The sequence below is a fragment of the Hydra vulgaris genome, chromosome 09, assembly GCF_038396675.1.
Source record: "Hydra vulgaris chromosome 09, alternate assembly HydraT2T_AEP".
Lineage (NCBI taxonomy): Eukaryota > Metazoa > Cnidaria > Hydrozoa > Anthoathecata > Hydridae > Hydra > Hydra vulgaris.
Window position 1 is genome coordinate 61490917 of NC_088928.1, and position 14507 is coordinate 61505423.

The window sequence follows — 14507 nt, forward strand, 5'->3', positions numbered from 1 at the left end:
GTATTTTTAATCATCAGATTGATTTAATCCTAATTATCATTTAATTAAATAATATCAGTTTAAATATATTTACAGTTTAAATATAAGTAAATTATATTAAATAATATCAGTTGAATAATGTTTATTAGTTGTCTAAAATAATGTTTATTGGTTGTAAAAATGACACTTGTATCACCTTGCTAAATATTTATTTCAGTTTCTTAATCAGCCGTCCAGATCGTGTTTGAAATCTTCATATAAACATTAACTTAATTCGGTTTTGGCATTATTATCTATGAGTATATATATATATACTGTAGAAAATAAAGACCTAAGAAAAAGTTCTCTAAATAAAACTCTAAAATAATTGGAGTATTGCAAATTGTTATAGTTGTTTTAACACTGTTGCAAATAGCATTAGCAACATTGTTGGAAATAACATTAGTAACAATGTTGCAAATAGCATAAACAACGTTGCAAAATTAATAAGCAAAAATTGTATATAAAGTATTTAAAAACGAGAAAATTAGAAAGTAAGACAATTTATTAGTATTAAAATACGCTATAAAATTTGAAATCCAAAGAAAAAACTTAAAAAAGATATTACATAAATTTACGAGAAAAGTATAAAGAGAATTCAAAGCAAACATGGCAATTTTTAAGGGAAATTACAAACAGTAAGAAATTGAAAGCTCTTTATCTAAAGTTATTAAAGTTGATGATAAGATATTTTATGATACAAGAATGGTAGCTAATAAAATTAATGAGTTTTTTACTTTAGTTGGACCAAATTTAGCACAAAAAAATTTCAATCATAAACAAAACAATAAACAGATGTATTTTTCCTTTACTATCTTATCTAAATTCATTTGAATTGTATTTTGATGAACTTGATAGAGCTTTTAAAATGCCAAAGTTAAATAAGTCGGTCCTGATGGTATTCATCGAAACATTGTTATTGATTAATATGAAATCATAAAAAATATCTTTTTTAAAATATTTAAATGTTCTATTCAAATAGTAGCTTTTTTAGATGAATTAAAAATAGCTAAAGTTTCGCCAATACTTAAAGGTGGAGATTTACTTAATGGTAGTAATTACCGTCCAATATCTGTTTTCTCAAAAATTGTAGAAAGAATTCTTTATAATTAAATTTATTTTTAATCTTTCTTAAAATAATATCCTAAACAAAAATCAATATGGATTTAAAAAATTAATTCTACTCAACAAGCTATACTCCAAATAACTCAATATATTACATAATAATTTGAAATATCCAAAATTACTTTAGGCACTTTTATTGATTTGTTTAAAGTCGTTGATACGATTGATCATAAACGACGCATCGTCGAAATAAAATTGTTGATGTAACATGCGGAGTTCCTCAAGGGTCTGTCCTAGGACCTCTACTATTTCTCAATTACATAAACGATCTCTATGAAGCATTTAATTTAGTGGCAATTATGTTTGCTGCCGAGACGAAATTTTTTTTATATCATTGTAACATAACGACACTATTTTAAAGCATGAAGATAGAATTAAATAAAATTTCTAAACGGTTTAAATTAAATAAACTATCTTTTAATATTGCAAAAACAAAATGGTCTCTTTTTCATCTATACTACAAAAAGCATCTTTTGCAGTATGGATGAAAGTGAAATGTCTGCTCTTTTTAGAGATGACATGCAAATTAAAAGAGTAACGGCTTCAAATTATTTAGGGGTCTTTATTGATGAAAATCTGACATGGAAAAGACACATTGAAAACTTATCCTCTAAAATTTCTAAAAGTATAGGAATACTATTCAAAATAAGAAGCTAAACAAACATCCTAAACAAACATTAGAACCACTTTATCGCCATCAAAACATGGTGCATTAAATTTTAACATCGTTTTTATCATGCTAAGCCTCTATTGAATGAAATAAATTTCTTAATATATATCAACTTAATATTTTTAATGTACTGTGTTTTATGTTTAAATGTAAACTCGCACATACCCGATTTCTTTTCGCAATTTATAAGCTTTAAAAGTTAAAAATGAATGCAATTTACGTAATAAAAATTTTATTTTTCGACCAGTTTTCAAAACCGATTTTGGTGAATTTTGTATTTCATTTAGAGGAGCATTTTTATGGAACAAAGTAGTCTTAAAACTTTTTGATTTTTTTTAAAATGGAGAAATTTCAAGAAAAACTTTTTTTTATTTAAAAAAAAATTGAAAAAAATTCTTTTCTCAATTGAAAACATTCTTATATATTTTTAACTTTGTTTTGTTTAGTATTAATAGTTTTAAGAAATCTTTTATTGTAATTTATATATACGAAATCTTTTATCTTAACTTATATATACATTTATATTCTTTACTTGGGACGCATGGATATTTTATTTTAGGTACATCTTATATTTTATACAAACGAGCTCTTGTATCTTAAATATATTTATAAATATTTACTCTGTACATTCAAATTTTGTTAGAGGTTATCCACAAACCACGTCACGCAATTTTTGACCATTTTAGACACCATTCCCCCCCCCCCTCGTTACAATATCGTAACTCTATAGTAACAAGTTCCGTATGAATCGTCCACAAAACCACTAATCCCTCTTCCCTCTATTGCGTGACTTAATTTATGGATAACACTTTTATTTAGATTTGAACTTGACTGGTTTATATAACATTTTGTATAACAAATATTGCGTATTTATCAGTTATATTTACGTGATTTATACGTATAACATACGCATAAGTTTGTATTAGTATATGTTATTTATGTGTATTATTTATTTGTATGTTTACTTGTATGTATATGTATATGTATATACATATATATATATATATATATATATATATATATATATATATATATATATATATATATATATATATATATATATATATATATATATATATATATATATATATAGTATCAGCAACAGTGTTAAAGCATCAAACTGTCGCAAATAGTATTAGCAAACATGTTAAAACAGCAATGGAAAACAATTCACAATAAAATTGAAAATAGTAAATTAATTAGATCTTAGATCTAAAATTAAAAATACTAGAAAATATAATGTACAAACAAGTAACTCCACAAATTAAAATTAAATCGCAACATTTTAACCAATACGGTTTTTTCAAAGTTCTCAATAACATTCTTTTTACGGACTTTTAATGCTTTTATGCGTAATTAAATACTTTTAATGTACTTTGATAGGCACGAGTGCAGAAGCATGTACATCAGAAATTATACCACTACATTGGAGATCATACCATTTATTATTTAATACTTTGCATTACAATGCAACGTAAAGATTTCCTAATTTTGCTTGCGATACAGCAACTGAAATCGAAACTGTTGTTTTTTTGTTAAACTTAAAAAAAAATTTAACTTTTCAAAAATGCAAGTATAATGTAGATGTGAAAATTGTAATGATGCTTGATCTACGTTTAAAATTAAAGTTAGTTGAAGAAGCAAAAATACTGAAATTAAACTCAAGTTATGAATCAAAAATTGAAAATATAAAATCAACTTCTAGTTTAGTTGTCTAACTCTGCCAATATAAATGCCATTATAAGTGGTTGGGAGCATACAACTACACGTGTCCTGATAGCTATCTGGACACCTATAGTGTTAATTTTGTAATTCACAACTTGATTTCAATTTCAATATTTTTGCTTCTTTAAATCTATAGAACGTCTCTATAATACATTTAAAAGCGGGATTTAAAAAAGTACTATAAAATATTTTGTGCGCACTTTCTTGATCCATTAAAAGTACAACTGGAATCATAATTAAAGCCTTAAGAGACAGACTATTGCCTGAGCATGGTGGGCAAATAGTGTTATTAAATTATAATAAGACTAATTACTAAAATTATTACTACACACTAAAATAATTTCTAATTGTAAAGTATATCACATATTTTATGTCTTTAAAGTAGATAATTAAACCTTTAAAGATAAAGTTATTGCAAAAATAGTCATATGAGGTGTAATTCGCTACCTTAAGGGTAAAGTGTTCTAACTTAAAAAGTATAGTTTTCTCTTTGACTAAATCGACTTTTAGTCGACTTCAAAAATGTATTAATCAATTTTAGTCAACTTTAGAAAACAAAAAAGTTGACAGTCATTTAATAATTGTTTTTTTTTAGCGAGTAACAAGTAACATCTGGTTACAAAAAACTTTGGTCTAAATCATAAAAGTCTAAATCATAATTAACTAACAGAAAGCAATATATACTTAAAGAATCAAAAGATTTAAAAAACAACCTAATAACTTGGTTTTAGTTTAGGACCTAACCTAATAACTTGGTTTTATTTTAGGACCTAACCTAATAACTTGTTTTTTTTTTAGGACCTAACCTAATAACTTGTTTTTATTTTAGGACCTAACCTAATAACTTGTTTTTATTTTAGGACCTAACCTAATAACTTGTTTTTATTTTAGGACCTAACCTAATAACTTGGTTTTATTTTAGGACCATTATTATTTTTACTTTATATAAATGACTTATATTTAGCATGAAAAATATTAAACACTATTTTGTTTGCAGATGACACTAATTTATTTTATTCTCACAAAGATATTATTGTTCTTCTTAAAATTTTTAACGAAAAATTAAATAAGATCAACGTGTGGATTAAAAGTAACCGACTTTCATTAAACGTAGATAAAACAAAGTTTATCCTAATTCATAAACCTAGTAAAGCCAATAATATTCCTGTTAAATTGCCCGATCTTTTAATCAATAACATAATAATTAGAAGGGAATTGACTATAAAATTTCTAGGAGTGCTTTTAGATGAAAAATTGTCACGGAAATACCATATTAAAAAATAGAATGTAATAGAAAGTAAGATCTCAAAAATATTTACATGTTATATCGAACAAAACCGTTTCTTAATAATCAGTCTTTAAAAAAAATTTTTTTTTTCGTTCATACACAGCTATCTTTCTTACTGTAACGTTGCCTGGGGTAGCACTAATCACACTAAACTCAGAAAAATTTATAGCAAACAAAAACATGCTTGCGGGATAATATTTGGGGCAAACAGGAATGCACATTGCGAACCTCTCTTACGTCAGCTTGGAGCTTTAAATATTTATAAAATTGAAAATCATCAAGTAATGTTATTTATGTTTAAAACGAAATGTGGTTTATCTTCAGTAACATTTCAATCTTACTTTAATGAAATCTCTCATAAATTTCCTACCAAATTTTCAGTGAACAACTTTGTCATTCCCATAAACCATCTTAAATTACGCTCATACCAAATTCAATATCGGGGACCTTTTGTTGGGAAAAATTTTCTTCATATTTTTAATGAAAAACAAGACTTTGTTTCAAGCTGCACTTCGGAAAGTTTTAAGGCTAATTCAAAACGGCATTTACTTTTTTAAAAATAATTTAAAAATTTTGATTTAACAAATTATCTAATTTTTTTTTTTACTAACTGTTTTCCTTTATTGTCTAAAGTTTTTGTTGATATTTATTAATTAGCCCTAATTTCTTATTTATATTGCATTATTTTTAATAAAACTTAACGCAATTTTTTGTGATTAATAACTTTCACGACTATCTCACTTTTGTATTATTTTATTTTTTATTTTCAAATTACTCCTCTAGACGATTGTTAGCAAAAATTTATTTTATTGCTGAAGTTTTATATGTACTTATACTGTTTTATTTTATCACTTATTAGTGGTGCAAATTTTTTAAAACGTTTGAACGCAACAATATGAAGGGGCTCGGCGATAAGCCAAGTTTGTCTTCTTCTTGCTCCGGCTAGGATTTTCTATTATTGTAATTTTTTTTTGTAATTTTTAACAAACCGCAAAATAAATAGGAAAAAAAAAAAAATTACCCGCATAAAATATAAATGTCTGCTTTCCCCATTATTGTATGAATATAGCTTTCTTTTTTTTTTCTCATTTTTTAATTGGCATACTATTTTACAGCACAAATCAATATAAATAAATACAATACAAGAATAAACAAATACAATACAATACAAATTAGTTTCCAGAAACAAATCACTACTAAACTTAAACAACGAACACTCTCTAAAAAAAAGCTAAAAACTACAATAATCAAATTAAATAACTGTAAGGAATTTTTTTTAAATTTGAATAAATAAATAAATGTAACTTAAATTTTAATACAAATCGATAAAAAAAGTAATATTAATAACTAGGTATATATGTAACACATACATATATACCACCTATGCAACTGATTTTTTATGTGTATTACAGGTCTAAGAAAAAGGTACTCGATGACAAGACTGACTTAAGTCTTCTGCGAGCTTCCTATGACTACAAATAAGTAATTCTTTTTATCAATCTTACACAAATTTCGTTTTTAACATATTTATACACTAACATTATTTTGAAATGTGGTAAATAAACTTATAGTAAAACTTCTAAACTCTCCTCCAAAAAATCAGCAGATTTATTTTTATTTATTGCATTTTTTATTTTAATTGGAGTAATATAGAGATATATTTCTCGGATTATTTTTACGTACACGTTATTATATTGTTGTAATTGGTATTTATTTTATTCATGTCTCGGAGTTGTAAGCAACTACATTTTTATTTACTTTGTATTTATGATTTAAATTTGTATATCTTTACTGCCAACCAGTGATTGGTTACTTATAATTACTTTGTAGTTGTAAAATAAACATGTATAACAATTACCACAAGGAGAAGCTACAGCTTGAAAGCCTTAAAAATTGGAGTTTTAATAATAACTAGATGATTCGGATGGTTATGATGAAATTATGTATTAAAATGAGTATTATTTCAATATTATAATATATACTATATAGATAGGTGTATCAATTGTTAACAACTAGCATTATAGTTAGATTTGCAAATTTTAGTTGTATAAATATCTTGGCTTTAGTACATCCCTTTGTGTACATCCCAACAAACGACTATGCAAATCTGTAATTGTAAATTTTATTGACGTTTTTGGCTTTTTCTCAAACGTGGTTGCCAGTGGTAGGATTTTTTCAAAAAGTGGTAGAAATTTTTTCAAATATTTTATTATATTTCAAGAATTTTTTTCGTTTTATTTTTTCATAAAAATTTTCTGAAAATGCTTGTATATTATAACGGTTTGATGAAAATGTTTGTATATTACGGTTTGATGAAAATGTTTGTATATTACGGTTTGTATAGTACGGTATAATGAAAAAATCATAGCAAAAGCACCTTTCAAAAGCTCAACGTGCAATTAAATAGATAAATATGTCAAATATGATTTATTTTCAAAAGCTTTTCTGACAAACTAAAAAAAAAGATTAAAAAAGGAACTCTTGCTTTAAAACAGTAGTTATGTTAAATTAAATAAAAAAGCATAAATTAATAACTAAGCTGTTAAAATGTTGTTAACAAAATGTCGTTGATGTCGATGACAAAAATTAACTTGATAATTTACGTAATAAAAAAACTCCATCATGCATAAAATAAAATTAATAAATAAACTTGTCATCAATAAATAAACCTGTCATAGATTCAGCTCTTTACCACATAGAGACATATCTATTCGATATTTATTTGACATTGGTTTTAAAAAATGCATTCAATTTTATTAGCTTTTTTTGTCTATTTTTCTATTACAAATAACTTAAAAGATAAAAAACAACATATTTATCACTTCCATAAAAAAATATATTTGTCTCCATTATTTTGTCTCCATTATTTTGCAAAAAATAAAATGTTTGTTTTAGTGTACACATTCATAAATTTCTACTGAAAATAAATTCTTATATATTTGAATCTTTTATTAATAACTTTTTTTTATTTGATTTCTCTAAAATGTTAGGAATCTTAAAACACAAAACAAAAATAATGATCATAACAGGTATAAACATGGCAGCAATTATTGATGCATCCCGAGTAGACACATTATTATCATTATCTTCTTCACGAAATGAAAGGGAAAAACTTGCTGTTTGGTTTAATTCTTCTGGCGGTAACACTGACGATGTTAACAATGGTGCTTGAGAAACTGATGACAATAACACTGAAGACAATGTGCCTGTTAATAAATATGAGTAATCGTTCAGTTAACATTTTAGTTTGTAAACTAACATACCATTTTTCTGTAATTATTTTAAAAACGGCATTGTTTATGAGAGATAGTAAAGATAAGCAAAGCTAATATTATCGATTTTTTGGTTTAATATATAAATACCTACTTCCTACCTACCTGCATACATACATACATACATACATACATACATACATACATACATACATACATACATACATACATATATACATACATACATACATACATACATACATACATACATACATACATACATACATACATACATACATACATACATACATACATACATACATACATACATACATACATACATACATACATACATACATACATACATACATACATACATACATACATACATACATACATACATACATACATACATACATACATACATACATACATACATACATACATACATACATACATACATACATACATACATACATACATACATACATACATACATACATACATACATTTGTAACCATAATAAAGATAATTCTTGCCTAAAATTATAGTCAATTTCAGCAAAAATTTTGTTGTTATCAACATTATAAAATATAAAAAAATTGCTTAAGTTTAATAATTTTTCTTTAAAATAAAATTTTCAAAAAAAGTTTTAATATGAAAGTTTCTATACTGGTTGCCAAGCAACTTAATCCATCGAACTTTTTAATAAACTCAACGGCAACATAAGTAAGAATTTTTGATCACTATTGTTGCATTATTTATAAACATGAAACGAAAAACTCAAATCCACGTACGTTTTTTAACAAGTTGAAAATAATTAACTACCTCGGTTGGAATTGAGACATTTAATAAAACATTTGGAATTGAGAATTATTATTTAATTATTATTTTTGAAAGATTATTGTTTAAGATTTTTGTCGTGAATATAAATGTGAATGTTTAAAAAAAGAATTTAAAATATTTTCTTAAAAGTGGAGAAAATATATTGAATTCAGAGGAGACAAAAAGGTATAAAAGATTAAAAGACGTAGCCACTATGAGAGAAAAGACAACGTCCCTTTCAATTATCGTTTAGTTCAAAAGTGACAATAGACACAATTTCGCAGTACATAAGTCCAATGGCGTCCTATGATTCAACCGAATCCTTAATTTCAATTTAGAACCGAATATGAGAAATTTATTACACAACTGAAAATATTCACGAAAAAAATTAGAACCGAAATAGTTTCAATCGAATTTTCGATCGAAAGTCGTGATTGTATTTGGAACCGAAAAAATTTGGATCGAATTATCAATCGAAATGTCATAGATAATTTTAGAACCGAAAAAATTTCGATCGAAAGTCGTGAAAGTCGTTTTTAAATTAAATTAAGATAAGAAAAGAAGAAAGGATTTTGTAATTCGATTCAAATTTTTTCGGTTGTAAAATTCGGTTTTAAAACTTTCGGCGCAAGAAAGGATTTTGGAATTCGATCCTGCAATGAAAGTATACTTTTCGGTTCTAAATTGTTCGGTTGTGAAATATTTCGGTGATATTTTCGAGGATAAATATTTTCGGCTCTATCATGTGACACGAGTCCAATACACTTTTTTATTTATAAACAATTACCAGCAGCCGTTCTCGTCTCTCCGTTAAACTTAACGGAGCGTTATTCAAAAACTTATTATTAACTACATTAATAAAAAAATTCTTTAAAAATGTAATTTTTTAAACATAAATGTTTTATTTTGGTATTAGTTTTATTTAAACGAATTTATAGAAATTTTCGTCGTTTCTTTACTTAGAAATATTGTGTAATGAAATTTTAGACAAAAGCACTGTTAAACTTAACGGAGAGATGTGAATACGGCTGCAGAAAAGTTTACACAGCAATCATTTGTATTTGAAATTCTTTTTTTTTTTCTTTTTCTAAATTTACTTTGCCGTAATATGTCATATATTTACAATGTGAAAATAAAATAATGTAAAGTAAATATATAATAAATAGCCAGAGCAAGAAGAAGACAAATATACCGTCTTATCGCCGAGCGCCGTTTAATTTTATCGCCGTTAATTAATATTACTATTTAAAAATTAACAATCAAACAAAAAGTTTTAAAAAAGAAAATAAATTAAGTAAATTACGATACAATCCACGCAGATATTACAAACGCTGAACAGTATGATAAGATATTTAAAATAAACAGTACCATAAATTTTTTATTTTAATACGAAATACAAGTCGAAAATACGAAATATACGAAATAAAATAAAAGAACGAAATAAAAAATACGAAATAATATGATCAAAACAAAAATAAGTGAGTAGTGATGACTTTTTCAGTTTAGTTATTTAGTTTTTGATCTTGTTTTAGCAAATAATTTTAATTCGAAAATTTTTTCTATTAAGAAACGTTAACATTCCCATTTGAATTTTTCTAAAGAAAAATTTTATTTTTAATTTTTTTTTAAAAGAATTTTTTTCACAGAAATGGTCCATGGTATTGAATTTAAAATTAAATGAATTTGAAAAATGAGATTTAACAAATTTATCATTTGAAAACTTTGTAGGGGGTATTTATAAAAATTTTTGGTGACGTAAGAGTAAAAGATATTAGGAGATAAACAATGTTTTGATTTAAACATAAACAGCCCAACTTGATATATATTAAGCTTACAAACACTGAGTACATAGTTCATTTAGAAGAGATTCTCTGTTAACAGTTCAGTTCTGTTTTGGTTAACCCTAAATTTTTTAAAGTTTTCCATAGTTGGTACTTCCCCATTAGATATTCAATAGGAAAGATAACTATGAGTTAATAATAAAAACATTTTAAGTACTCAATATTTAGAAATAGTTTAACACTACATAGCTAAGAAATATTTTCGTAGATTTTATTTTTAATAGATTTAATATGAGATTGTCATGATATATTTTCATCACTTCAAGAAAGTTAACTATATCTTTTAATAGCTGTATTATTCATAAAGAGATTGGGTAATTTTAAAGGATTAATCTTACTAGGTTTGTGAAAAAACATAAATTTAATTTTCTCTATATTTAATGAAAGTTTATTTTTTTTAATCCACTCAATAATTTTTCATAATTCTTCATTAAATATTTTAAACAGATCTTTTATATTATTGCTTAAGTAAAAAAGGTTAGAGTCGTTAGCAAACAAAATAACATTTAAAGTTTTGAATGCTAAATTTAAATTATTTATACACAATAGGAATAATAGTAGTCCTAAAATTAATCCCTAGGGAACACAACAAGTTAAAATGTTTTTATTGGTTTCATTACTTTGTATACTATGTACTGTTTTCTGCTTGACAGGTAACAGAAATAGGTCTATAATTGAAAAATATTTTTATTTAATTAACAAAAGCCAAAAAATAAAAAAACAAAGAACAAAAAATGACACAATTTAATAAAAGACAATAAAAACCTCAAGGTGTACAAAAAACAAAACAAAACAAAATTATATATATGAGCTGATTTGAAATAAACTTATAAAAAGAACTATTCGTTGAAATAATTTTATTGATTGTTAATCAATAATTATTAATGGGATTAAGAGTTATTTTTTACACAGTTTAAGGTAATAATAACAAGAACAGAAAAAAGCAAACCAGGTGGCTTGTTCGCATAAGGAAATTAAAAAGATAAATAAAAAAATAAAAACTAGAAAATAATAAAAAAGAAGATAAAAATGAAGTTGAAAAAAAAAAATTTTTTTAGAAATAACTTAATTCATTGTCAATAGTAAGAAGTTTTTGTTTAAGTTTTATTTTACATTTGTGAAAAGAAGTAGTAGTTTTAATGTCGTTATTAAATTTAGAGTTCCATAATTTGGGTCCTCTATTTGCAATAGAGAATTTGGTGTCCGTATAATAGGTTTTGGGTTGAATGTAGTTTTGATTTGGAAATCTAGAAGAGTAAACATAATTTATTTTGTTAAAAAAGGTATTAAATATTAGATATTATTTTATTGTTAAAAAAGGTATTAAATATTAGATATTATTTTATTGTTAAAAAAGGTATTAAATATTAGATATTATTTTATTGTTAAAAAAGGTATTAAATATTAGAGGTGTCATTTTATTATCAATTTTGTACATAAAAGTAGGTATCTGATAAATGTTTAGTTGATAAATATTGAGTATATTTAGTTTATCAAATAAACCTTTTGAGGGCGTAAAACTGTTTACGTTTGAAATAATTCGTATAGCATGTTTTGGTCTACTGAGTAGTTTTTTTATCTTGGTTGTGTTGGTGCTGCAACAAACAATGTTCCCATAATTAAGGCAGCTGTGAATAAAAGAAAAGTATATGTTTTTTAAACAGTTTTGGTCTAAAAACCTTTTAGCTTTATGTAATAAGCCAATACTTTTTGATATTTTGTTTTCTATTGTACTTATGTGTTCACGCCATGAAAGAATTTCGGCTAGAAATACTCCTAAGAACGCGTACAAGTGCTCTCCTTTTGTAATAGAATTATCAATACATAGATAGGAAAGTTTTAATGGAAAAAGTTTTTTTCGTGGAGCCAATGAAAAGAGTGCATTTGGTTTTAATTATATTTAAGGATAGTTTATTCGACTTGAACCATTCAGTTAAACTTGTGAGTTGCTTATTGACTGTTTCAAATAAGAAGTCGATGTTACTATTAGAGTAAAACAAGTTTGTGTCATCGGCGAATAAAATTGAAGTTAAAATATTAGAAAACCTATGTAAGTAATCGCTAAATGCATCGGAATTCTCTATAAAGCAAGAAATATATTATGTAAACACCAGTTAACACAATTATATTATTCATTTATACATTGTCATATAAACTACGCGAATATTATATAGGGAAGCACTCATAGAACAAAACTAAAATCTCTTTACCTTCATCAGAAACACGCAGCTCGCGCAATAAATTTTAAAAATCGGTTTTTTCATACGAAACAACTTTTTAAAGAAATGAATATTTAAATGTATATCAACAAAATGTCTTTAATATTTTATGTTTCATGTTTAAATTTTAAAAAGTATTACAAAATCTTTATTGTATGAAACCTAAAAACAAATATAATCTTCGAATTAATAACAATCTTATTGCCCCTTTTTGCCATAAAAGCAAAGACCAGTTTTTTGTTTCTTATCGAGGTCTTTATCTCTGGAACAAAATAGTCTTACCAAATTTTGATTTTTCTACCCAACTGACTATTGCTTCATTCAAACAAAAACTTAAAAAAATTATATTTTTAATTGAAAATATTTTGATTTATTTTTAATTGTTTATTTGTTTTGTTTTTTTTGTTTGTTTGTTTGTTCGTTTTTGTTCTATTTTGTATATTTTATTTATTTTTTAATCTTGGTTTTTTAAAATTTTATCTTGGTTTTTACATGTTTTTGCATAAAGTTGTATTGTTATTTCACTTAAGACATTGTATTTTTATCAAAAATTAACCATATATTGTAAAGGGCTTCATGACAAGATCCACATGATCTTCTAGAAGTCCTGTCGTTACTGATGTAAAAATTGTAAAATATAATTGGTTATTGTAATATTTCTAAACGGCAAAATATTAAAAAAAAAAAAAAAATGTAAGTTGTTTATATAATCAAGAAAGAGTAGTGGTCCGAGTATTGATCCTTGAGGAACACCGCATGTGACAGTCATATGTTTTGATTTTCCTTCATTATACGATATATACTGTTTTCTATTTGTTAAATAACTTTTAAACCAATCAATGTTTGAGTTTTTTATGCCATAATGTTTTAGTTTAGCAAGAAGAATGTCATGATCAACTGTGTCAAACGCTTTGCTGAGATCTATGAAAACTCCTACTATATATATTTTATTCATCAAACGCTTTAAGTATGTCATGAATAAGGTTAATAATGGCATGGTCAGTGGAATGCCTTGACTTAAATCCGAATTGTTTGTAGTAAAGAATGTTATTAATATTTCGAAAGGAATAAAGTCTATTGTACATAATTCTTTCTAGTATTTTTGAGAGACAAGGAAGAATTGAAATCGGTCTGTTGTTTACAACGTTTGAAACATCACCAGATTTGAAAATTGGTACAACTTTTAAGTTTTTCAGAAAAAACGCCTTGTTTTAAAGATAGATTAAAAATGTGCAATAGTTATATATTTTATTGATTTTATATTGACGCGACTACTGATATCATCATGCCCTAAAATTTTTTCAGGTTTTAACAGAAACATTGCATTTAACAGTTCTCTTTTCGTTAGTTCGCTATTGTCCATTACATTTGTATTATAAGAATTTAAAAAATATTCAAATTTTACTTCTGAGGTTTCTATTCTTGATGCTAAGTTAGAACCTACATTAACAAAATACTGATTAAATTGTTCTGCAATTAAAGATTTATCTGTAATAAGTTCACTATTTAATTTAAGATTGATTGGAAGGCTATTCCGATCAAGATTTTTTTTTTCCAGTTACTTCTTTAATTATGTTCCAGATC

At 25.1% G+C, this 14507-nt stretch overlaps 1 long non-coding RNA gene across 1 annotated transcript; it reads right to left on the minus strand.

Moving 5' to 3' along the window:
- Positions 1 to 7640: 7640 nt before the first annotated feature.
- Positions 7641 to 8739, minus strand: LOC136085151 (uncharacterized). The gene is made up of 2 exons (XR_010641123.1): positions 8578 to 8739; positions 7641 to 8032 (listed from the first exon to the last, which is right to left on the minus strand). It is a non-coding gene; the product is annotated as an uncharacterized LOC136085151 (long non-coding RNA).
- Positions 8740 to 14507: the final 5768 nt, after the last annotated feature.